The 26,727-nt window shown below is 39.5% G+C and overlaps 1 protein-coding gene across 4 annotated transcripts in view; it reads left to right on the top strand.

The window, feature by feature from the left end:
- SLC16A7 (solute carrier family 16 member 7) overlaps nucleotides 1-26,727 on the top strand; it is a 167,211-nt gene that overhangs the window by 39,718 nt on the left and 100,766 nt on the right. The gene's annotated exons all lie outside the window — the stretch shown is intronic.

Genomic DNA, 26,727 nt, shown 5'->3' with positions numbered 1-26,727 from the left:
TGAAAAATAGTACAATGAGAAAACTACATTTCACAGTTTGGAAAGATTAATAGTGGGCAAGATCACAAGTTGAAAATATGGAGATTGGAGCTAATATATTGGTTGGTATTTATGGGGTCAGCTTTATAATATGTAGTTCTTGGTGTCAGCAATAAGGGAGTGGAAAAGAGTCTTCTGTTGTCTTTGTAAAAAAAAGAAAATACGTGATGTTATTTTGTTGTTGAACTGTTTGTATAGTTCTGCACTGAAAAGCTTCTTAATTAAAAAAGAGAGAAGAAACTGGGAGAAAAGTAAAATGTGTGAGAAATCAGTATTCAAGATTTGATTGCTCTCTAGTTCAACTAATATTTAATACTTACTACCAATTTATGAAGTACCATGTTTTAGGAGGGGGTGATTGGTCTGTATCCAACTAAGTTTTATTCAGAGTAAAAGTAGACCCATTGAAATTAATGGACCTAAGTTAATCATGTCTATTAACTTCAGTGGGTCTACTCTGAGTATGACTAACATTGGATATATTGCCACTGTCACTGTATTTTCAAATTCCTTGTGTGAAATACTTCTTAGTCTGCTCTCATAAGGTGCTCCAAAGGAGCAGGTTTGCTGTCTGTGTATGCATTCCTCCTCAGAGACACAGCAAATAAATTGTGAGTAGCCATGGGACTAATGTTGGATGATGATGATAGATGAGTCCATGAAAAGACATTCCAGGTCTTTGTGGAAGATAACTGTGGAAATCTATATGGCAGCAGACCTCTGTCTTCCAACATGGGGCAGCTGTAAAGCAGGTTGGGGTGATTTCAAGAGGAATTCCTAGAGGTGGTTGTTATGTGCCTTCAAGTCGATTTCAACTTATGGCGACCCTATGAATCAGTTACCTCCAAGAGCATCTGTCATGAACCACCCTGTTCAGATCTTGTAAGTTCAGGTCTGTGGCTTCCTTTATGGAATCAATCCATCTCTTGTTTGGCCTTCCTCTTTTTCTACTCCCTTCTGTTTTCCCCAGCATTATTGTCTTTTCTAGTGAATCATGTCTTCTCATTATGTGTCCAAAGTATGATAACCTCAGTTTCATCATTTTAACTTCTAATTATAGTTTTGGTTTAATTTGTTCGAACACCCAATTATTTGTCTTTTTGAGAAACTAGATGCTTTATTTGACCACTACTTTTCTTAGAGCATCCTCACTCCCTAGCTGATTTTCCTCTTGGCCTCTGAATGACTTTGGGAAGGGTTGGAATGTGCAGAGGAAGGTTTAGCCTCTCCCCTTCTGCATATGATTTGAGAGAACCCCCACACCATGTTTTTAAGTGTTTGATGGTGGCTGGAGAGCACACGTAGCTTGGCCCCACAAGGGTAAATAGTAGCTGGAGAGACTTACTGCAGCATGGTGGGGCATTCGTGGTGATGGGTCATCCTTTTACTTTTGCACCATGGCCCCAATACGAATCCCTCTGCTCTGGAAGCTCCTATTTGCATCTGGGAAAAAGTTAGCATTGACATCAATGGCAGCTTGCCTTCTGGTGTGAACAGCAGATTCAGAGGGTGGATTTTTGTTGGGATCATGACACAGAAGGGTTTTTAAATCCTCTGTCACAGGCCTGGTTCTGATTAACCCCCTCCCCCTCCCAAAGGTTGCTATTTAAATCATTTTATAATAAGAAGGCCAAGCTATTCAATGTAATGTGTAGTTTGGCCCTGACTTTGAAGAAGCAAGCTTACTACTACCATCATGCATACCCTTACACTGGATCATGGGAATGGAAATGTCCAAGAGCTGGCAGGCAAAACCTTTGAGTTATAGGAAGCTGAAGCTAACTGATGTGGGGAAGTGGGAAGAAAATAGAGTAAAATAGCATTCTGAAAGTGTTGATAAAACTCTTAAGTTCCACTGTACTGTATATTATCTAAAGCAAGTAGAAATGCAGCAGCCTCTGTGAATATGTATATTTAACATGACACACATACTAAGCAGAATCACTATAGTTATTGTATTATTTTGTCTAAATCTTGCCTTCCCCTCAGTTTTGGTGTTAGCTATCACTTGGTCATCTGTCAGGAAATTCGAGACTCATTAGATTGTAAATTCTCCAAGGCAGACACTTTGACTTTCATTTGTCTGTGAGACACTTGTTTAAATAATACAAAAGTCTAAGTAATGCCTGTGAAGCTAACAATGTTTTCCCCGTAAGCTATCATTTCTTCTGCAACATTTTTCTCCCTAGCCCACTAATAGGCTACTAAACTCTCATGCAGACACCGAACTTCATAGACTAAGATAGCTTCCCCATTGATTCTAGTGAATGATGCAGATTCATATATGTATTTTTAATGCAAGCAGATGAACTGATTTGATTGGGATGGTTGAATGATCTGTGCATGCCACCTGAGATCTGCACCCACATGTGGACTGGGAAGATAATCTGCAGCCCACAACCAATTTAGTTTGGGATAGTCTCATTCATATAAGAATTGTATAATCCCAGAGAAAGTAGGCTGTGGATTTTAGCCTTAGAGGTGCATATTAAGACTATGTGAACTTTGATCCTGTGCATGTGTTTACTTGAGCATAAACACACACATACGTACAAACAAAGGTGAAAATGAATATGAGGAGTTGCTGCTGAAAATGGCAGCCCCATGTCAATTTCCCCAGTCTCTCTCCTCCTAAAGAGTATGGAAATGTGAAATGCTACCATGTTCTGCATTTCTCCATCTTTCCTCCATATCATTGGGTTGTCTGAGGGGAAGCAAGAAATCTCACAATGTGCTGATGTCATTTCCCATTTTCATAACTGCATGTTACAGGAAGAGGAAGTGGAACTCCACATGGAGTTGACTTTTTTTGTCTGTAACCCCCTGTTCTTTGCCACTTCTAGTTCTGCCCTACGTCTCACTTAAGTTCCCTGTAATACTTCCAAGAAAGCGTGCACAAGACATGTACTTAAATTTGCATCCCGGTGGCACTTTCCACTTCAGAAGTGTGATAAAAGTACTGAAAGGAAGAGGGATCAACTAAGGTGCTCTCTGGGATTGGCCACCCTTGCAGCTCTTTCTAGACATTGACCTAACACTGAGACCAACAATCAGGGCTAAAATCTGATTTCAGAAATCATGAGACTTAGAGCAACAGCTAGGAGAAATGTTGGGATGAAAAGGGAAAACATGAGAGGAATACTTTTTTTTTTTAAAGGCTAGTGTTACTGTTCAAGCAGAACTATGTTAAGGCTGTTTTTACACTAGCACACATGAACTGGGTACCCATCAGACATGCACTGATGTACAACTGCAATTTGCAGTGTGCCAGTTTGGTGTGCAGTGCATGCTGAACTAAGCCAAGTGATCTGAGCTGCATGTAGGTGACATTTGGAGTGATAAGCATCTGAACTGTCAGAAGAGATGTCAGCAGTGACTTAGGGATCCTCCACATGGTGGTTTACTGTGTGTTAGGATCATGGGACTTACTTTACTGTGTTGCTCACATCTTCTTTAAATCTGCATGGTTCACTTGATGTTACTGGCAAACAGACCATATCATGCAGTTTTCTCCCTGTAAATCCATACTAACCCAATCCATTGACAATATGAAAAATGGAGGAAAAACCATCTCCATTCCGTTTCTCTCGTGGTTGTAGACACTTTGCTCCAATGCTTTTAGGTGGGTGTGTCAATCGTTCCCCTCTCCATCCCCACTATCTCCTCCTCCCTTCTTTCATTTTGTTTCCTGTGGACAAGGAATTTGCAGCTGCTCTCCTCCTTTCTGCTGGTCTTTTTTATGTTGCTGCAAATGGTGCCTTTCCGCCCCCCAACTTGTGCACAAAAACATAACACTGTTCAAACAAAGATTTGTATTTCAGCTGCATACTACCAACCATAGGCAGGGAAAATACAGATATTCCCACTTCTGGGTTTTTTTTAAGTAACCTTCTGCAGCTGGTACAGCAGACTGAGTATGCTTGGTCACCTAACAACCAGAGGGAGTGGAAATGTATAATTAGAAGGCAGGGCCAAAAGGAGGCAGCGAGACTAATACTTCCCAGAGGAATGCCTATTTGTGTGAATGGGAAAAAATGATTGGTAGCTACCATTCAGCAGGAACTTCAGACAGTGCAAATCAATAGCTAAGGTAAAAGCAGTGTATTTGCTATGAAGAAATGCTCCCATGTAGATGAGCCTTTATCCTTGGTTACATCTATAAAAGCTGATCTTCTCACAAGAGCCAGTTTAACCCATAACAGCACTGAAAAAAAGGTGCAGATGCAGATAAAGCCTAAGGGCAATGGGACGAAACGCAACAGAAGAATACCGCTTATCAGCCCCTTTAGGAGGGTGACTGGTAAGATGGCAAACAGCGATAGACTAGAATGATGCCTGTGATGCTACAGCTAACTGAAAAATGAATGGCTCAGAGGAACTTTGGATCCTTTGTTCATTGTCCAAAGTAGGAAAAATATGAGGAGATGGCAAGTTACAACAAAGTTGCCAAATGGAAGCGATTGAGAGAACAATGTAAACAGACAGAACAAAGTTGTTTAAAACAATTACTTAGGCAGGGTTTAATCAGAGAAGCAGTGAGAACATGTGTTTTTAACACAAGCATATAGTGTTGCAATGCAGTTTTCTCATGCCACAATGTCAAGTTGTGACCTGACAATAACCCAGAGAAATTTGGAAGCAAAATTAGTGGCTGTGCCTGTGTCCTTAGGAATGAATGTAGAGCATGCGTGAAGGAGAGATGGAGTGTCTGGCTGATGGGAATGTCTAGGGCGAAGGGTCAGATAATGTAGATTTGCAGACTGTGCAAATCATGAGGAAGGGTGTATGCCATGATAAGGAAGGCAGGGAAAATGTTTACACCAGAAAGGATGTTTGGTACAGCTGATATTTTAATGCAAGCTTGAGAAAGAGATCAGCAATGAGCACAGCACTGACTGGATCTAAAACAACAAGGTCCAGTATGTATTCATAATAAACATGATTGTTTGGGACTAGACTGGATTGGTGTAGAATTATTATTTTTCCCTGAATAAGAGTTGTTTTTGATATCTAGTTTTTACCTACAATTGCTTAAAGAATAATGATAATCAAAAATCTGTTTATATTACAAATATTACACTAAAAGAGAATAAAATCCCATTAAAATCCATTTGAAGCCATGTTTTAAAGAGAAAATGGGCAGTGAGTTTTAAAGATACAATAAAGTGTCAATCCTAATCCCGTTGCCTGAGAGTAAGCCCCACTGAATTTAATGACACATATTTCTGAGTAGATATGGTTCAGATTGCTGTTTGTGAAAATCCAGAGCTTGGAAAATTTACTTTTTAAAACTACAACTCCCATCAGCCCCAGCCAGCATGGCAACTGGATTGGGCTGATGGGAGTTATAGTTCAAAAAAGTAACTTTTCCAAACTCTGTAAAATCCAACTGCCCACTTGCATATGGTATGAAGGCAAGGTCACTAAAGAACAAGTTAAATTTTTTCCTGTCTTCTATCCCACTCTTTGTCATTTATTTTTACATAACTGACTGACTTAATCTCAATGTAATTCGAATGTTTGGAATGTTGGAATGATATTATACACCCAGTCAATCATTGCGCTCTGCAGGTGAGGGCCTCATGCAGATACCAACTTATCAGGAGGTCTGTTCCACACAACATAGGAAGTGGACCTTTTGTGTGTGGCACCTACCCTTTGTAATTCCCTCACCTTAAATATTAGACAGGCGCCATCCCTGTTATCTTTTCAGTGCCTATTGAAAACCTTCCTCTTTCAACAAGCCTTTTAAGTAGAGGCCTTATCCCAGTCTGTGTCTGTGCTGGAATTGCTTTTTAAGATTTTTTTGAACATTTTTTTTTTAAGATGCTTAGTTTTAATGTTTTTAAATATGTTTTGTTTTAGTATGTTTTAAGGTCTTTTTTATATATATATATATAATTTTTATTCAATTTTTTCAAAAGACAAACAAAACAAAGTCAAACAACAAAAACATAACAATACAACAAAATAAAAAAAATAGTTGACTTCCGATTTGTCGCAGATCAGCTATAAGTATATAATATATATCAAACCTGTCCCTTAATATATACATACAGGATCACTTTTCTCCATAGGTTATCTTAGTTAATCGTCAAATCCCAATATCATCGTTTTATTTTGATCTTTTAACAAAAAGTCTAAGAGAGGCTTCCATTCCTTAAGAAATGTGTCTGTCGATTTTTCTCTAAGTAAGCATGTCAATTTATCCATCTCTGCTAAGTCCATTAATTTCAATAGCCATTCTTCCGTTGTTGGTGTTGATTCTATTTTCCACTTTTGTGCATATAATAATCTTGCTGCCGTAATCATATATAATATTATTCTTCCATATTTCTTTTCTATTTGTTTATCCATAAAACCCAATAAAAAAAATTCTGGTTTTGACTGAATATTTATCTTTAGAATTTTTTGCATCATCCTACCTATCTGTGCCCAAAATGATTTTGCCTTTTTACACAACCACCACATATGATAAAATGATCCTTCTTGTTGTTTACATTTCCAACAAACATTAGAAACATTACTATACATTTTTGACAACTTTTCTGGAGTCATGTACCAACGATACATCATTTTATAGAAATTCTCTTTAAGATTATAGCATAATGTAAATCTCAAGCCTTTTTTCCACATACTTTCCCATTGATCCATTTATATGTTATAACCAAAATTTTTGCCCACTTTACCATACACTCTTTTACTTGTTCTTCTTCCATATCCATTTTCAGCAAGAGTTTATACATTTTCGCAATTATATTTTCATCATTTGTACACAAACCTATTTCAAAATCAGATTTACTTATTTCAAACCCATATATTTTCTTATCCATTTTATATCTTTCTAACAATTGTAAATAGGCAAACCATTGAGAACTATATCCTTCCTTTATCAGTTGTTCTCTCTCTTTCATTATATATTCTCCATGTACATTTTCTAATAGTTCTTGATAAGTTAACCATTTCTCTTTTCCAGCCATTTCTCTTCTGTAAAAAGCTTCTTGACTTGAGACACATAATGGTATTTTTGAATAGAACCTTGGTTTATATCTATTCCATATTTTCAACAGAGGACGTCTTATAAAGTGATTATTAAAGTCTACATTTACTTTTACTTTGTCATACCATAGATATCCATGCCATCCCCACTTCAGGTTATGGCCCTCCAAATCCAATAGTCTTTTATTCCTCAATAAAATCCATTCCTTTATCCAGACTAAACAACAGGCAGCAAAATAAAGTCTCACATTTGGTAATCCCAGTCCTCCTCTTTCTTTGGCGTCTTGTAGTAATTTAAATTTAACTCTTGGTTTTTTTCCTTGCCATACAAATTTAGAGATATCTTTTTGCCATTGTTTAAAAGGTAAGTCAGAGGATATTACAGGTATTATTTGAAACAGAAACATCATTCTCGGTAATACATTCATTTTTATCACAGATATTCTACCCATTAATGACAATTGTAGTTTATCCCATCTTAGCAGATCTTTCTTAATCTCTGTCCATAATTTTTCATAATTATTATGAAACAACTTTGAATTTTTATTTGTCATAATGATACCTAAATATTTCAACTTTTTCTCTATTGTAAAATCTGTCTTGTCCGTTAACTCTTTCTGTTCCCTTAAAGATAAATTTTTCACCAACATCTTGTTTTTTGATTGTTGATCTTAAATCCTGCTAACGGTCCAAATTCTTTTAATTTGTCCATCAATGCATTAATTCCTTCCAAAGGGTTTTCTAATACAATTATCAAATCATCAGCAAATGCTCTCAGTTTATATTCTTCTTTTTTTATCTTTAGTCCCGAAATCCTTTTATCTTGCCTTATATCTCTAAGCAGCACTTCTAAGACCAGAATAAATAGAAGGGGAGATAATGGACATCACTGTCTTGTACCCTTTTGTATTTCACATGAATCCGTTAAATCTCCATTAACAATTATCTGAGCCTTCTGAGATGTATAAATCGATCTAATCCATTTTATAAAATTGTCTCCAAAATCCATTTGCTCCAAAACCTGAATTCAAATTATCAAATGCTTTCTCAGCATCTAAGAAAATCAAAGCTGCTTGTTTATGATTTCGTTGTTCTAAATATTCCAACACATTCAAAACATTCCTGACGTTGTCACGTAATTGTCTTTTAGGTAAAAACCCCGATTGATCTTCCTGGATAAATTGTTGCAATATTATTTTCATTCTTTCTGTCAAGATCATTGTAAAAATTTTATAGTCATTATTCAATAGAGATATCGGCCGATAATTTTTTGTTTTAGTTAAATCTTGCTCCTCTTTAGGTATTAATGTTATGTTGGCATTTTTCCAACTATCCGGTATCTTCCCCTCTTGTAAAATAGAATTCATTGTATACTGTAAAGGTAACAAGAGTTCTTCCTCCAAACATTTATAGTACACTGCTGATAACCCATCCGGTCCTGGCGCCTTTCCTGATTTAATTTTGCTTATAGCTTCAGATATCTCTCTTGACGTGATAGGACCATTAATAACTTGTCTCTGAAAATCTGTAATTTTAGGCAAATTCTGTTTAGATATATACTCTTCTATTTTTTCAGATGGGATTTCCTGACACTTGTACAATGTTGAATAATATTGATGAAAAACCTTTTTGATTTTTACATTATCTGTCAGCATCTCATCTCCTTCTTGTATCTTTAAAATAAGATTTTTTTGACGTTCTTTTCTTAATTTATATGTTAACCATTTCCCTGGTTTATCTGCAAATTCAAAAGACCTTTGTTTAGCGAAATTTAGTTTCCTTTCCATTTCTCTAACTGTCAGCATTGATACTTGATTCTGTAACATTTTAATTTGATTTACAATAGAAACTTTAGTTGGATTCTTTTTCAATTCTTCCTCTTTTTGTTTTATTTCTTCCAAAATTAATTGCATTTTCTGTCTTTTGTTTTTAAGATGTTTTAAAGTGCTTTTAGTGTTTTTGTTTGCTGCCCTGGGCTCCTTCTGGGAGGAAGGTTGGAATATACATTTATTTATATATAAATAAATAAATAAGTTTGTTCTGGATTGGGGGAGGTGGCAGGGAGTTTTATACTGTATGCATAAGCAGAAATAAAAGTTTACTTTAAAAAAAAACTTAATATGGGCTGCTTAAATGTGTACAAGAGAGGGTTTATATGACATAGTTGTCAAATATAGCCAATGCAACCTTGCAAATAAATCTACAGATTTTGATAGTGCACAAAAACTATATCAAAAATGAGTTATTCATCTGTGCATACACTCAAATTATCCTGCTGCACATGCATTCTTATGCTATAACTCATTCCATATATGTTTGCTCACTGAGTTCAATGGAGCTTACATCCTAGTACGGTGCATAGGATTGCACTCTTTGTCCCCTGTGGTTCATCAACAGTCTACTAAACACACACACACACACACACACACACACAGACTTCTTCCAGTTTCTAAAAGCTTTCCCTCTTGGTCACCTGGAGACATTTTTTTCTTGTCACAGGAGATGAGACAAATATCATTTGGAGTACCTCCATGGAAGAGCCCCAGCAAACAATGAGGCTTCCATCTCTGCTTCTGGACAAGATAGCTCTGCCCCCTCCTCAGCCATGGATGACTTCTCCCTTGAATTTCCTGCAGCTCCAGAGGGCCTTCTTTCTCCTCCACCCCACTATGCACACTGGCCATAGGAGGCATTTTATCCTCACTGGAGTACACACCTATATATTAGAATGTAGTTCCTTTAACTACTGAGCAGGCTTCTGCTATGATGGCAGGATTACATCCACATCTCTCTCTGCAGGATATAAACCCAGACTGCTCTAAACCAGTGCTGGAGCAACACTCCTAGTTTCCTGCTGAGTTTAGTATCTAGTGTAATCCTGAATCTTGTTCAACAGAGAGCTCTCCATGGTGCTGACCATCAGTTGTCTGACCTGCACCTTGCAATACTATGTCTGAATACCCATGTGTCTTCCACCTAGTTTTCCCAATTTTAGCAAACCAATTTGCGTATTATGTGTATTGTTTGCTAATTGTTCAAATGAAGTACATTCACTATTGCGTTGTCATCCAGTTGCTTTGTAACTGCTCCAACAGCTATGTAAAAAACTGAGGAAGAAGCAGAGGAGTTTGACCATTTGCCCATACCGGGATTTACTTATACAGCAAAACATGTCTGGGGAAAATGTAACAAGCTTCTCTGTCTTACTGTCTCTGATTGTGTTACTTTAGTCTGCACACTGATTCAATTAATAAGCAAGTAGAATTTCCAAGGTAGTGAAGTCTTTGTTTTTTCCCAGGTCTTGAATCACAGCCAGTTGAATCCCAAAAACAAAAACAAAAACCCTTAGCATATAGAGTTTAGCCTTAATCAGAAGAAAATGGAAAATCCTGCTAGTCATCCAGATTAAAATTTAGTTGCTCTCCTGTGCATACCTATAAATTGGCTTCCATGGATTTTTTTGGTTTCTGTTATGGTCACAGCACAATCTTACGCATGTTTTTTTTTCCTCAGAAATAAACATGAATCTTACTAAATTGAAAGTCATGTACTTTCAGGTAGGTGTTCATAGTAGTGTAGCATTATACTCAATAAAGTGTGGATAGCCTTAGAGTCCAATCTTAACATACAGAAGTAAACACAAGTACTTATCTCCAAGCAAACTACTGCAGTCTTTACTACCTAGACAACAGCTTCCATTATCCCTGATCATTGGTCTTGCTGGCTGGGACTGATGGGAGTGGGTCACACAATATCTGGAGGGTCATAGGATCCGTATCTCTAACCTAGTCTACAAGTCCCAAAGCTATAGAATACTGCGACTGAGACATTATCTGCTCAAGTGAACTAAAGACACTTTACAATGACACTAAAAACCAAGCAGATTAACCCTAGAAGTATCATAGTGATATCTCCAATTTTTTGGAGCCCTCCAAGGCTTTTCTCAGATTGGCTTCTCAGATTTTTCTGGGTTTTCAGAAAATTAGGAAAACCTAGGGAAACGTTGCCAAGCCAATCTGAAGACTTGGAAGGATGTCACATATACATTGCCCATCTCCGCTAGTCTTCACCAACTTCCAATATCTTCTGCCTTTTCCTTAACATGGCAGTGGTGAGAACATTTGAGGATTTCCCCACCCTCCTTTCTCTGTCTGTCATTCCATCATACTTGCGTTTGGGGCTGGGGAGAGATCAGGGAAGAATGATGGAGAGGTTTGTGTGGATTTTAAAAATATGAGCTAGAGTACAATTTGGGGGCTTGTGAAGGTCACCTTAATTTTGGGGTGGACTTTTAACAAGCCCCTGATATTTGTTTCTAACCTTGCTTTAGGAGTACTTCACTGGCATCTGGTTCCCTTACATGTCAATGAAAGCTGTGATTGCCCTCTTTAGAACAATAGAAGGTAGGACTCAGCTTGTTCCTCACTGAATGATTAGGCAGAGCACTAAATAAGTTCTATGAGTCATGGTGTCTGATTATATACTCAGTTTTGTTTAAATTAATAGATAACAAGAATTAATATTTTATTGCATTAGATAAAATTGTGCACCCGGCTGAGATACAATTATTCACAATGCAATCCTAAATACATCTCTTCAGATGTAAGGCCCAGTTGATTCCATGGGACTTACTCCCAGGGAAATGTGTATGGGATTGCTACAGGCTTGCTCCCAACCAAGCAATGTGCTTAAAACTGCAGCCATAATGTATCCTTCCACTTCTTCTGTTTCTTTGTGAAAGTTAGTTAGATGAATGGATTACAAAATCTTGCCTGCTGGCTTCTCTCTTTCCTTTCTGAAGCATCAAATGCCATTCCCATTTCAGTTTTACATTTTGTCCAAATGCTTCCTTGTTATCCATTTCTAACTTGGCATGGATGATTTACATGAGCAGCATATATGTAACATCTGGTTGTGAAGGGTAGCTGAATAAACTTGTGCAGCAGAGGCATGAAATGAAAATGGCAAGCTCGTGTACATAATTTGGGCCTCAAGGGCCTAGTTTTTTCCTGAGTAAATCTGGCTAGGCAAATCCAACAAAAAATAGTGCCCCCTTGAGACATGTTAATATCGGCAAATATAATCAGCTCCAAAATTTAAGTTAGACTAAGTTAAACAATGGGCATACACTGTTGGAAGACAACAGAGCTTCCCCCCCATACAATCACACTAAATAGACATGAACAGCACTTTGCTAGCAATGACAGCTTTGCCCGATGGTATACCTAAGCTTTAAAGAACATTCAGGAGCTACAGCTATGGCAGAAACAGTAGATGCCAGGAGGAAAAGAAGGTATGCTGCAGAGCCATCCTAACGTTTAAAAGACATTTTGAAAGGCTGCTGCTGTAGAGTGAAGTGAGAGGGTAATTCTTGACAATGAAAGAAGCTTTGCGTATGAAATAAGAGAGAAACAGTCTCAGAAGGCTATCTCCTAAGTATACTGTCAAGGAAAGGCAGCTGTGTTCCATTTTTAGGATCTCAAGTTAATAATAGTTATGCTTTCTGCAATAATAAAATAAATAACAATGCAGAAAAGCCACCTAGTTCTTCCGTTAGATCCAACATCTTACGATACACATGACATCCTTTCTCCTCCTCCTTCAAGACAGGCTATCATTCATCTTCTGATGTCTTCCTTTCCAGAGGTTAGGTTTGTTCATGGGTATGTTCAACACCATGAGCTGATTCATACAGCCACCTGGCTGCTGATCTTCATTTAAATGATGTGGAAGCAGGGCGCACCCCTTTCCCACAATATATAATACGGCAGCAGGGGTGAACCCTCTGGCCCATGGGCCCAATTAGAACCATCAGGCTTCCCAATATGACTCAGGTGCATCTGTCACTCACCTGATGTCATATGCTATCAGGCACAGGACAGGTAAAGCTGTAGCTGGAAAGGAACAATTGGGAGCATTCGAGTGCACTCCCAGTTGTTTCTTTTGGTTGGAAGCTCCTGACTGGAACTGATCCTGGCCAAACACAGCATGGCTTGCCTTTGGCGCCAAATGTAAAGAGTGCCAAATGAAAGCTGCATCTACCAAGGGACAGTTTGGGGTGCACTCTAAGTTGTGTGCTCCCAAATGTTACTTTCCTATGCCTTATGTCAAATGATGCCAGGTGATGTGAATGTGGTCTATGAAGGGTTTGCCACTATTGGATCCGACCATCTGGCCAACAGTTGTTCTCCATCCTTGTAATAAGGCAATGTATGGCATACATCTCACATCAGTGTATATGCTTGGAAAAGAGAATGGGTGCCCACTTAGTGGCACTGCCAGATTTGAGGGAGCCCTGGGCATGATGCCCTCAAGGGGCCGCACCCATCATTACATCACTGTCTTTCTCCCTGCATCTCTGTTCATCATCCTGGTAACATCATCCTGGGCTCCTACTGGGAGAAAGGGCAGGATATAAATATAATAAATAAATAAATAAATAGTAACAAGGGGGTGGGAGAATGAGGCCCTTTTTCTTTCTGAGGAGTGAAAGAAAAAGGAACCCTTCCCCCGGTAAGAAAGAGGGACTCATTTGTCTGTTCATGGGTGTCCACTGGGGAAGGGAAAGTCCCCTTCCCAGATTCTCAACTTTCATTTTTTTTAAAGAGTAAGTTTTAACATCTAAGGTACGTAAGATCAGAGGCAATATGTACAGCCATTATTCTTCTCAGTGTTTTGTGTGAGAAACTGTCCTGTTCTCCTCTTTCAGAGTTTTACTCCCCCCGAAAAAAATCCTGTGGATGCCCACACTTTTGTCCCCTTCTTCCTAGGCTTTAGGGGAGGGAATCTCCCTTTTTCTAATCCTTCTTCAAAAACCTGTTACATGGGTTGCTAGCAGGCTGGTTCCAGCACACCCAACAACCTATTTAAGAGGTTTTGAATAAAGGTTATCAGAAGTGAAGAACTCCTTCCCTACTCTTTTGGTCACTCCCTCCCTCCCTCCCCTCCCCCTTCTCCTCTGCCTTACCGGGCATTGTTAGTCCCCACATCAATATCTTTTAAAATTTACATTGGAGGTACTGCTATCAGAGCAGAGCTCCAAACAATCCCACCCGTCCTCTAGTTCTCAGAGTGCCTCTGGACTTACATATGACCCAGAGGCACTCTGTGGAATCAAAGATGGTGGGCACAACTCTCTGGAACTTTGCTTTGACTGCAGCAACATACCCACACTTTAAAAAGCTTTTTTTGAAGTGCTTCTGTCCATTGTGGAACCACTGTTTTGGGGAGGGAGCAGAGACTGTGGGGCCTCAGACCTGTGCCATCCTTAGCAGCAGCACTGTGCCCACTATGCAAAGTGATTTGATGGTTGGTTGAGCATCTACACTGTGGTCCAGTGCCATTCCCTTAACTTTATTCTGCCCAAACATCTACTTCATAAGTGAGCCACACTGGGATAGTGGTTACAGCAGGAGTGGAAAACATATGGTCCTCCAGATGCTGTTGGACTCCAACTCCTGTAATCATTAGCTGATGGTTGGCTTATCCTATCTTGCAGGATTGTTGTGAAGAAGAGAAGAAATAAGTGTTACCCTGTAGTCCCAAGAGAAATGGGCCAAAGCAAAATTCAATTAATTAAATAAATAATACAAACACATGCACTCCATTAAAATTGACAAAACTGAGACCAATCTGACTTCCTGTGGTGATTCTCTCTCTCTCTCAGAAGTTATTACCTTCACTCAAGTGCATTTTAGAAAAAAATCTCTTGAGAGCTGCTTTCCTGGGTTATCTTGAAAAGCTTCAGTCTTGCATTGTAAGTCACTGCCATTACTGAAGGAGATTGACACTATAAAAACTGGGGCTGCATTTCTTCAGGAGAAAAAAAAAGACAAAAAAGTGTATGTAGGCAGGAAATATAACCTATGCTATACAAGATGACTTTTAAGGTGTGGAGGGCATCGGAAGGGCAGTGGGAGCAGCCTCATTAACAGGCACTGGCACACAATTATGCTTAAGTCAGAAGGGATTTGAGTGATAAGTGATTCATTCAATGCTACTATGTATCACATGCCCTTGCTTGTCTGACACACTTTCTGAATCATGTGACCAAAAAGGGAAGGTGGTGGCCTGTGGAAGACCAGCAAGCCAAGCCCTTATATGCACCTTTTGTCATCTGTGACTTTCATGGGGAGTCTTTCAGCGTCCTTACAGTTGCTATAAAAACATACTTGTGTGTGTTGGAAACCTGAAGCTGTATTTGTCACATGCTTTCAAGTAGGAAAAATTGTTCCTCAGCTTGGTATCACATGGCATCTATCCTTTATCTAGATGTAACTGGCTGAGAGTGGTTCAGCCAGGTATTCAACTAAGATCCTTCTCCTTTTTAAAAATTATTATTTAAATGGACCATTAGCTTACTTATTACAGTAGTTACCCAAGTGTTTTGGATTTGATAACAGGAACTAACAGAGAGGCATGTGATGGTTTCCAAGGAGAGAGAAAAGATACCACAAGTGCCGTTAAATAATATATTTGAGCTGCTCCTGCAATTTTGCCATTCAAATCCAATTGCTTTTTGGACTTGGGGGCATTTTCTTTCCTTAATATTGTCCCATGACATTAATTTCAAAGCAAAATGCCATACCCAAATCAAACCTAGACATTTTTGTTTGGTTACGTAGGGTTTTGGGTGCCTAGGTTCTTTCTACTGACTTACATCAAACTTATGTGCTGAGACACCAGAGTAACTACTTTCTCAAGCTGTTTCTTTGTAATCTTTTCTCTCTTGCCTTCTTGGTCTGCAGTGTGTAGTGTGGCTGGGCGGGCTTGGCATTAAAAAAAGTGTAATTTTCACATGAAAAAGAGTGTATTTTCAAAAAAAAAAAAAAGGAAAAGGAAAAGACCATACAAAGTTTAGAAAGCTCAAAAGCCATATTTCCGGTTTTTTGCTCAGTTTCACAGATCATCTACTCTCAGGACAAACTAAATGATACAATTAATGCAGTTCTTTATTTTTTAAAAGCCATAATTAAACGGGCTGCTTTTATTCTAAAGGGGAGGGGGAACAGTTGTAGGGCCCTGATCTGGAATGTGAATCCAAACCAGGTTACACAGAGTAAGATACCTTGATCAGAAAAATGTGAAAATAGGAAGGTTTGGGGTTTAACTGTCAAAGCACAGTCTGCAAGCTTCACTTGCAAGGAGCAAAAGTACAGGGAGCAAAGTGAACCACACATCTGATGGAATGCAATGGTATCGAGACTTTCAGTTGTGCAACTTGAACCAGCCTGTGGATTAGGGAAAAGGATGTACAGCGGCAGCTAAGAAAACAATTTTAGAAATTATTAGTGAATATATTCTTAGGCAAAAAACCTTGCAGTTTAAGAACGTACCTATAGGCAACAGATATGTCTATCAAACTTTAAAAGCAGGGAAATTGGGCAGCTATAGTGAATGCACCAGGGGAGCAGGAGACCTGACCTCCTCTCTCAGATATTGGACTGCCCTACAAATTTGTCAAAATGCAGACAGTTTGGGTTGGTCTTTCACAGTCCAATCCACTTGCTGTGTAGCTTGGAAGAATTTGGTAACGTGCCTCTGAGCATATGGTAAGTGGTGGCAATAGCTGCCATCTCCAAAGATGGAGAATTATATTTTTGTATGTTTGTTGGTGTATGTTGGTTGTATGTTTGCTTCTTTCGTATGATACTAGTGTTTCTTGTTGTTGTTGGCTTGCCTTCAAGTCGATCCTGACTTATGGCGACCCTACAAATAGGGTTTTCATGGTAAGTGGTATTTAGAGGGGGTTTACCATTGCCTTCCTCTGAGGCTGAGAGGCACCCAGTGAGCTTCATGGCTGTGTGGGGATTTGAACCCTGGTCTCCCAGGTTGTAGTCCAACACTCAAGTCTAATCTAGACAATTTTAATTCCCTCATTATTCATCCTAGAAATCTGTGTCAAATTTATTCTTATTAATTTCAAAGCCTTTTTATTGGTCAATGTCATATGATGGTGGAGACAGCCTTTTGTGTTTCAAATTGGAGGTTATGTTCTATTTTTATTTTGGGTGTATTAACCGTTGAATCTGAAACTGCAGTTTGATGTAAAATCAGACAGATTACAATATGTTGCTACTTCAGCAATGACTCTAGCTGTTGGAAAAAAAGAGGATGCATGTTTTCAGCCTGCTATGTTTAAACCACTTCATTTAAGGTAAGTTGGGCACAGTCAATTAAAAACATAGAGCACACCTAGACTTTTTCTAGAGTATATTTCACTTCCCGCTATTTTATCTTGTGCAAACTGAGACACTCCTGATGTCCACTGGAGACTATTTTGCAGGATAGTCAGGGCCATTATTCCACAATTATTTTTGGAGTTTCTTTACTGTAAATTTTGCAAAGTGTTACTATACTTCTCATATTGACAGAAATAGAAACAAAAGAAAATGATTTCCTATAGGAAACGTCACTAAAATTGCAAAGTAAATCAGACATATTTAAAGTGACCATCTGAACTATATCAACTATCTTAATAAAGTTGCTTCCTCGCTGCTAAAACAAGATCAGGACAGCACATGTCTTCTTTCTATTAATACATGTCTGCTTTGTAATTTTTTTTAAAAAAAAATTCTTAACAATATGTTTTTAACCCTTTTTATTTAAGATGTTTTTAAAGCTTTTTTAAAAAATATATTTTCAAAGTTGTTTTGTTTTAATGTATTTTAAGGTCTGTTTTTATGTTTTCAAGTGTTTTTAGTACTTTTGTTTGCCGCCCTGGGCTCCTACTGGGAGGAAGGGTGGGATATAAATCAAATAATAAATAAATAAATAAATAAAATTATTTGGGCTGATTGCAGGTGTTGCCACCGCTCACCATATGCTCAGAGGCACATGTTACCAAATTCTTCCAAGCTACACAGCAAGTGGATTGGACTGTGAAAGACCAACCCAAACTGTATTTGCATTTTGACAAATTTGTAGGGCAATCCAATATCTCAGAGAGGAGATCAGGTCTCTTGCTCCCCTGGTGCATTCACTATAGCTGCCCAATTTCCCTGCTTTTAAAGTTTGATAGACATATCTGTTGATGGGAGGAGAAGGAAAGGTTTGATCATTTGCATGTTTATTGTGTTCAGTGGGATTTACTCCTGTACAATCATGCTTAAGATAGGTAAAACTGACCAGGGAGAGGGAGAGAGTGGGCAGGGGAAGGAGCAGATTGGAGGGGGGCAAAGGAAGAGGGGAAGGGAGGAGGAAGGGAGAGGAGAGATCATTTACATGTGTATTGAGTTCAGTGGGATTTACTCCTATGTAATCATGGTTAGGATAGGTAAAACTGACCATGGGGGAGGGGGAGGGGGAAGGGGAGGAGCAGATTGGAGGGGGGGAAAGAAGGGGGAGGGGAGGTTTGATCATTTGCATGCTTATAGAGTTCAATGGTATTTACTCCCGTGCAAACATGCTTAAGACTAACCACGGGGAGGAGGAAGGGGAGGGGGAGAGGAGGGAGGAGAAGGGAAGGTGGGCTTGATCATTTGCATACTTTTTGAGTTCAACAGGATTTACTTTTGTGCAGTCATGTTTGAAAATGGAAATGGACTGCCTTCAAGTCGACCCCGACTTATGGCGAGCCTATGAATTGAGTTTTCATGGTAAATGGTATTCAGAGGTGGTTTTACCATTGCCTTCCTCTGAGGCTGAGAGGCAGTGACTGGCCCAAAGTCACCCAGTGAGCTTCATGGCTGTGTGGGGATTCGAACCCTGGACTCCCAGGATGTAGTCCAAACCTGACCTGGGGGAGGGGCAAAGAGGAGGGGATGGGGGGAGATTGGGTGGGTGGGCACTGGGCAGAGCGGAAGTCCCTTTCCTATCCAAAAGGAAAACATTGTGAACAGTATCATTGCTTTTCAGTGTTTCCCCCATCTTTTTATTCTACAGCAGGAACATATAGCCTCCCACCCAAATTTAAACCAAAGCTCTCCCTGGCCACATCCACACCAGGCCTTTATTTCACTTTGGACAGTCATGGCTTCTTTCAAAGAATCCTTGGAAGTGTAGTTAGTGAAGGGTGCTGAGAGTTGCTGGAGATGCCCTGTTCCCTTCACAGACCTTCAATCAGAGTGGCTGACTGTTAAACCAGTCTGGCCACTGGAGCTCCATCAGTGGAATAGGAGTCTCCTCTCAGCACCCTTCACAAACTACACTTCCCAGGATTCTTTGGGGGAAGCCACAACTGTCTCACGTGAAATCAAAGTCTGGTGTGGGTGTGCCCCCCTGTATAGGCAAGCCAAGCAGCTGTGAGTATGGCTTTTAGAACACTGACAGTTGGTCCTTACTGAGCATGCCCGCCCTTATCATTGGCTTCCAGCCAAAATTTATTAAATTAATTAAAAATCAGCCAGGCACTTTTTAAACCTTTAAACTGCAGAAGATGAAGGTCAGAGTATGGGGTAAGGTCAGTAATAGGATTACAGGTACTCTGTGAACATGGCTGATTTTTAATGAATTTCAACAGATTATGAGAACTGACAGGAAAAAGTCCAAAAGCGCTCTGGGTTTTTTCCCCCTCTTTTTAGACTTTGAACTCTCTATTCTCTCTGACTGTTTTGTGTATTGCCATGAAGGTTTAGAGGGTTGTTAAGCAAGCACTTCTGAGTTCAGGACTATAGGTTTTGTAAGGTTTTGTTTTGAAGTGAGCTTATGGGAAGCATCAGAATGGCATGGGGGTATTTTCAATTTAACATTGCAGAATGTGAAAAATCCACGCTGGCTATAGTATACAGCCACTCTTGTGGCTATATAATTACATAGGTAGTAGAATGGAGAAGGAGGGAGTCACTTGCTTTATCAATCATAGATTGGGGCAAAGAGGATTTTCACTGATAGCTAATTGTATATCTACACTTGCAGAATGCAAGGTGTATTGATTAGTATTGTTTTTAGCCTATAAGCCCCGATTTCTTTGCCTTTGAAAAATAACTTTAACTACTCCTTCAAAACCGCTAGTAAAAGTCAATGAATAATGACATACTTCAGTGTTACCAAGAATTACATATTACACGTATTAGACAGGTATATTTATACAGGATTCAGTTCTACTATGCCCAGTGGACCTTAGTCATAGAATCATAGAGTTGGAAGAAATCTCAAATGCATTTAGTTCAATCTCCTATTGATTCAGGAAATCTACTACTACAACATTCCCGATAAGCTGTCAACCAGCATATGGTAAAAAACTTTGAAGAAAGGAGATTCATCGAACTTCCAAGGTAGACTGATCCACTGTTGAACAGCTCATACCACCAGGAAAGTCTTCCTAATGTTTATTTAAAATCTCTACTCAAAAGTAAGGCCCACTGAGTTCAGTGGAGCTTAGTCTCATGTAAGCATGCGTAGGATTATAACCTTAATGTACCTTAAACTTAATTTCCACATAACACAAGGTCTACCTCCAATTACGAAACAGGACAATAAATTTGGGAGAGATTTTACACCCTTCTGAGATGCAGTTTGAGGTATTTGAACTTTACTTGGTTCCTTCCAAGTAGATAAACTGAGTCTCCTGTATTGTTCCTCTTTTTTTACTGATAGTTATTATGTTTTTATATGAGGATTTTGTGGGAATAAACTTATAGGAAACCATTTTGTATGGGAAAATCTGTGCAATTTCATTCTGAGCATGAAAGAAACATTGGAGTTTAAAAATGGAACCATCCCTTGAAGAGCTGTGAAGAACAATAGCCCTTCTAGAATGCACCAATTGTTATTGTTTTTAATTCTTGGTTGGAATTTCTATGAATAAAGGCATCTGTTTGGCACAGATCCATTCCTAGTCCTTTTCAAAATCAGCTGAAGTTATCTGGTCCACTTTCACACTGATTAGCAAAGGGAAAGATTGAAAGCAGGGAAAATGATTGTAACACAATCCTCATTTACTTTGAATACTGACTCTGTGTGTGTGTGTGTGTGTGTGTGTGTGTGTGCGCACGCATGTAAGGGGAATGTAAATTGAGTAGTTAATGTGCATGACAACTGGCCCCTGTGTACATTCACTAGGGGTCATGGAGAATATGCACATAATTCTAGGAAGAGGGGATTGTGCACATTTCTCCATCAATATACGTAATCTTCAACAGGCCTTGGAGAATGTGCACATATCACCTGAATTTTGTACATTCTTCTGCCATTATGGATAATTCTCAACGGACCTTGGGAATGTGCATATTCCAACTGCATTTTGTACATTCTTGGGCAATATTCACATTCTCCAGTCAGTATGCTTAATCCCAAGAAACATGCTGTTTTCCCTATCTCTTCTTCAGAGGTCTGCAATCTGTGCCCCTCAAGCTACTTTTGGCGAACTGCCTAATCTTATGTGGCCCACAACATGCCTTCCCACTGATCAGTAGAGCAACAGAAAGGGGGGGAGCATCCACATAAAGATGAACTTTTTTTCCTGCAGTCCAGCTCCCTTTTCACCATTCTTACCTGTTTCCAAGTCAGCTGAGCAGCTTCCTTGTGGCTGTATATCAGCTTCACGTGTAAATCTGTAAGAAGCTACCTGAGTTGGTGCGGTTGCAGTTATATCACAATCCTGTGCCTGAAAGAAGGGGGCAGAGCCAGCCTCTAGCATTCTCCTGATGGAACAGCACACTCTTGTTTGTTTTTGGCAGAATCATATTTCTTTTACCCACCTTAAGTGATACAGGATAGATCTGACATAAGGCATACAGACATAGCACTGAAATAAATAATATTATAGAATATCTTGTGCATGTGCAAGCACATGCACATTGCCCCCGCACATAAAATAAACAAATAGAACAACTGCTTGTGTGCAGCACATTCTTGTGCATTCTAGTTCAGGCAACAAGCAACAGAAGCATTAATCCTCACTAGGCCCGGTTTTGGCACTGAAATAGCCTTGGTCGCCCTGTATGATGACCTATGTCGGGAGAGGGACAGAGGGAGTGTTACTCTGTTGATTCTCCTTGATCTCTCAGCTGCTTTTGATACCATCGACCATGGTATCCTTCTGGGGAGACTCATGGAGTTGGGAGTTGGAGGTACTGCTTGGCAGTGGTTCCGCTCCTACTTGGTGGATCGTCTCCAGAGGGTAGGGCTTGGGGAACATTGTTCGACACCCTGGACTCTCCATTGTGGAGTCCTGCAGGGATCGGTCCTGTCCCCTATGCTTTTTAACATCTACATGAAGCCGCTGGGTGCGGTCATTAGGAGCTTTGGAGTGCGTTGTCATCAGTATGCTGATGACACGCAACTCTATTTCTCCTTTTCATCTTCTTCAGGTGAGGCTGTTAATGTGCTGAACTGTTGCCTGGCTGCGATAATGGACTGGATGAGAGCTAATAAACTAAAGCTCAATCCTGACAAGACTGAGACGCTGTTGGTGAGTGCCTTCTCTGACCAGATGGTGGATGTTCAACCTGTTCTAGATGGGGTTACACTCTCCCTGAAGGAACAGGTTCGTAGCTTGGGGGTTCTTTTCGATCCATTCCTGTCTCTCGAGGCGCAGGTGGCCTCGGTGGCACGGAATGCCTTCTACCACCTTCGGTTGGTAGCCCAGCTACATCCCTATCTGGACAGCGACGATCTCGCTTCAGTTGTGCATGCTCTGGTAACCTCTAGATTGGATTACTGTAATGCACTCTATGTGGGGCTGCCTTTGAAGACAGTTCGGAAACTACAGCTAGTGCAAAACGCAGCTGCTAGACTGCTGACAAGGACTAGGCGGTCTGCACATATAACACCTGTTCTGGCTCGTTTGCACTGGCTACCTATTTGTTTCCGGGCCAAATTCAAAGTGCTAGTTTTGACTTATAAAGCCTTACACGGCGCGGGACCACAATACCTAGCGGAACGCCTCTCCCGATATGAACCTACCCATTCACTACGTTCAACATCTAAGGCCCTCCTCCGAGCTCTGACTCACAGAGAAGCTCGGAGGGTAGTAACAAGATCTAGGGCCTTTTCAGTGGTTGCCCCCGATTTATGGAACAGTCTCCCCGATGAGGTGCGCCTGGAACCTACACTTTTATCTTTTCGGCGCCAGGTTAAAACCTTTTTATTCTCCCAGGCATTTTAATCCATTTGTGTTTTTAATTTATATCAAGTTGTTTACCTGTTTAATAATGTATACTTTGCTGTTTTTGTGATTTTATTGTATTTTCTCCATGTTGTGCACCGCCCTGAGAGCCCTTGGGCTGTGGGCGGTATATAAATTGAATTAAATAAATAAATAAATAAATAAATGGGAACAGCATTACCCCATAACACTGGCTCAAAGAGATGGGTCTCCCCCTCCCCCCTTGAGTGAATAGTAGGACTTCTGTACTAGACATTATGTGCCTTAGATGCTGGTTTACAATATCATGCCTTAAACTCCTCTTTTAACAGAATCTGCTTTAACAACAGCATCAAGTTTAACAAGGTTTCACAGAAAGAGACTGTTGAAGGATGTTCAAGGTTTTGAGTTGAAATAAACAATAAAATGGTTTAAAGCCATTTTAAAAAAGCACCTTGAAAAGTCACAAGTAGCAATGACCTCCTGTGCCCATTTGAGTAGGAACTTGGGCTTGAAGAGCTGTTCTGTCCTCCATCGATTGGAACCCAGTTCTGCTTCTCAACTAACAAGGAGAGAAGGTCAGAGCAATGGACTGCCACAGAACTGAACAATAAAATCAGATTCATCAATTCCAGATGTAATGTTCATCTCTGCCAATATAACCTCCAAGATCCTGCTCCACCTCCACACCAGTCACGAAACAGAGCAGGGCTCTCCTGCCTATGCCTGGTAGAGAAGGAAAGAGAATAAAAGTAAACAGCAACCTTAGGACAAGGGGATTCCATTCATACATCATGTCCTTTGGCCTAGAATCATTGTGGTAGTAGGATTAGCATTCAGGTTGGGATGTGGGGACTCTATATACTCAAACACTGCATACATAACATGCACAGGACTGCACATACACAAACACTGCATGCATAATGGCCCTTCCACCATGACTTTCTTTTAGCCACTTTACGGCTGGAGCAGGAGTGAAATCTTTGACCCCTCTAAGTTCTAAAGTTCAGACAACTTTATGATTTCTGTTGGTTTCCAGTTCCAGCATTTCAAACCATTCAGTCTGTTAGCTTGAATCAGACAGAATATCTAAATGCTTCACCACTTAATCTAATTAAAATATTTCTTTATGACAGTTTTATAAGTGACATCAGTGTGTAGTGTAGAACACTATAGTATAGTATCCTTGTGAATCTGTTTGATCATCTATATTTGAGAATACAATTGTTCACTATACAATAAAGATGGATTTGATTTGAATATTCCATGGATTTAAATGAACATTAGATGTGTTCCACTCAGTCCAAACTATTTGTTGCAATTTGATATACATATGAAACTTGTGCTTTCTCCATTGTTTAGCTATTCTATTTGATCTTTATTTTATGCTTTTTTCTTCATCTTTATAAAGAGGGGGGGAACTCACACCTGCTATTCCTTGAATGTCTGAGATCATTCTTTCTTTTGAACACTGAGACTAGAAGACTGCTTGCCATATACCAGGTGTGGGGAACTGTTGGCCTCCAGATGTTGCTGAACTACAGCTCCTAGAATCCCTTGCCATTGGCTATGCTTGCTGGGACTGATGGAAGTTGTATTTCATCAGTATCTGGAGAGCCAACAGTTCCCCACACAGATTGCTTATTTCCATAAAAGTTCATCCAAATAACAGCTGCTTTTTGTTAATGCACTGTATATATATTACAGCAAAGGCTGTTTTTAAATTGTTATTTCAAAACCATAGAATTTTTTCCAGTATTTTTTCTAAACCACCATTACAGTTTATTATCATAAAACAGTTAAGGCAATCTTTGTTTACATACAGCCCTAAACATTGCCTGACTTAACACAGCAAACTCAAGTGGCTGCAGGGTCAATGAGGACAAGAGGCAGTCACAAGGATGTGAAGGTGACCTTGTTTAACTGTGGCGTCAGGTATTTTATCTGAATCTTCCAGTGACCTCCCTAGCTATATCCCTGAGTTGGTAGGACAGATATTAAATATAAAGAGCTCCTTATAAATGAGGAGAGTGTGACAGGAACACTGAATTCAGTGGATGGGAGATGCAATTAAAGGTACAGAAAAATATTTATGCAGGTAGCATTCTGAAATGTCACTTTTGTTAGTATAGGCAATGTTTTTCTTCTTAAAAATACTGATAATTCATTCTGTCTTTCAAAATAGACTTAATTCCCCTTCTTTTCCTTACATTTAATACAGATGTATCTTTCTGTGATAGATTACTAAAAATGCTTAAATTAGCGGAATAAAATGTCAGGCCCTGGAGAAATATCAAGATCTCATGCTATCTCCCTCTGGCTCCATGTAACTCCACGATGGCTTCAGAGTCCCATTGGTGTCTCAGATTTAGCTCAATATCTATCGTAAAAGTCTGGTTTAAGGATAGCATCCATGAAAGATATAGTAAATGTTAGGATTGTGCATTTACTTAGGATGAAGCATAAGCCAGAGGCAAGAAACACCTCTTCAGAGATATTTGGACTACCTTGGAAGAAGTCAGACAGCGCAGAACATTTGAACTTGAATTGGATCCTTTAGTTAGTTTTGAAATAGTAAGCTATTTATTTATTTATAAATATATTTATATACCACTATTTTGTTAAAAACATCAAAGCAGTTTACAATAAGTTGAAAACAAACAACCATATGATAAAACCATTAAATATACAATAAAAACAAAGGTCAACTGTTGTAGAAAGGCATCTTCTTGCCTGTTTCTGGCAAAACAGAAAGGTTTTCAGCAGGCATTTTAAAGTTAAAACAGAAGGCTCTGCTGAATCTCTTTGGCAGAGCATTCCAGATTATGTGTCAACATTAAATGAGCCTCACCAACTCTGGAACGATCAGAGCTGCTCCAGAAGATGATCTCAGTGATTGAGCAGGAATAGAAGGGTTCAGGCAGTAACTAAGATATCTTGGACCTAAGTTGTTCAAGGCTTTGTAAATTAAAAAAAAAGGCCCTTGAACCTGGCTCAGTAGTGGATGGGCAGCCAATGCCAATGTTTTAAGGAGATTTTAAGACATGTTGTCGGCCATGTGCTCCCATCAGTAGTCTTGTGCTGCATTTTGCACCAGTTGGAGCTTCCAAACCAGGGCCAAGGGCAGCCCTACATAGAATGTACTGCAGTAATTCAACCTTGAGGTTGCCTACACATGGACTACAGAGATCAGGCTATCCCAATCCAGGGCTGACAAAGCAGTAAAAGGCACTCCTAGACATAGAGGATACTTGGGCCTCAAGTGATAAAGATGAATCCAGGAGTGTCCCTAGGCTACAGACTTGGTCCTTCAGAGGAAGCGTGAGCCCATACATAACAGGTAACTTGCCTTTCTACTGTTGCATGGCCTTTCAGCATCAGTGGTTTGTTGGGCCATTTTGGACTGACCAGCCACCGGAAATTATTTTCTATTTTCCTTTGAGTCCAGAATGTCAATTGTACTCTGTTGCTCTTTCCTTATTAAGTGTATGTTGCTTTGAAATAACCTAGTGTGGTACACCATCTATGAAAGAGTGGGCAGAAAGGCTTTGGGAATTCACTGCAATGGCTAAACTGACTCATTATATGAGGTTAGAGGGGGGGAACAGAAGCATGATAGCTTTGTGTTGAGATGGAAAACATTTACTGAGTACAGTAAAAAT

Source organism: Rhineura floridana, chromosome 8 (genome assembly GCF_030035675.1).
Source record: "Rhineura floridana isolate rRhiFlo1 chromosome 8, rRhiFlo1.hap2, whole genome shotgun sequence".
Taxonomy (NCBI): domain Eukaryota; kingdom Metazoa; phylum Chordata; class Lepidosauria; order Squamata; family Rhineuridae; genus Rhineura; species Rhineura floridana.
This window is presented reverse-complemented; position numbering and strand designations above follow the sequence as displayed.